This window comes from Propithecus coquereli, unplaced genomic scaffold (assembly GCF_000956105.1).
Source record: "Propithecus coquereli isolate 6110/MARCELLA unplaced genomic scaffold, Pcoq_1.0 Scaffold748, whole genome shotgun sequence".
Taxonomy (NCBI): Eukaryota; Metazoa; Chordata; class Mammalia; order Primates; family Indriidae; genus Propithecus; species Propithecus coquereli.
Window position 1 is genome coordinate 1,042,224 of NW_012153596.1, and position 490 is coordinate 1,042,713.

Consider the following 490-nt stretch of genomic DNA (forward strand, 5'->3'; position numbering starts at 1 on the left):
TTTAAACAAAAAATTGGACAATTTCCCCTCCATCTTTGAGTGTTCATTCTGAAGGCATCCATGTATAAGTTTTAATTCTTTCTCCTATTAATCTTCATGTTAGTAAATTTTCAGCAAGTCTTTATGGGAACAGTGGCCTTTGCTCCCAAACTTTGGGAGCCAGGGACACTTTGACCCCTATGATGTCAATAGATTTTGTTTTAAAATGTGATGTTTTGAAACGATCTAATTAATAAATACCTTTAAACAATATATTCTAAAATGTCTACTATGTTTATAAAATTTAGAAGTGATATTATATTTGTTTAAAACAACAAGTCTTATTGAAATACTCATTTGTTTTTCTTGGTAAGATTTATGAATTTCAAAAAAAACTAATTAAAACTATTTTTATCTCTGTTCTGTGTTATATATCTAATTTACAGGGTATAAAAATGGTTAACAGAAAAGTAACTTAAACTAATAGCTAGAATCTAAGTGAACTGCTAAG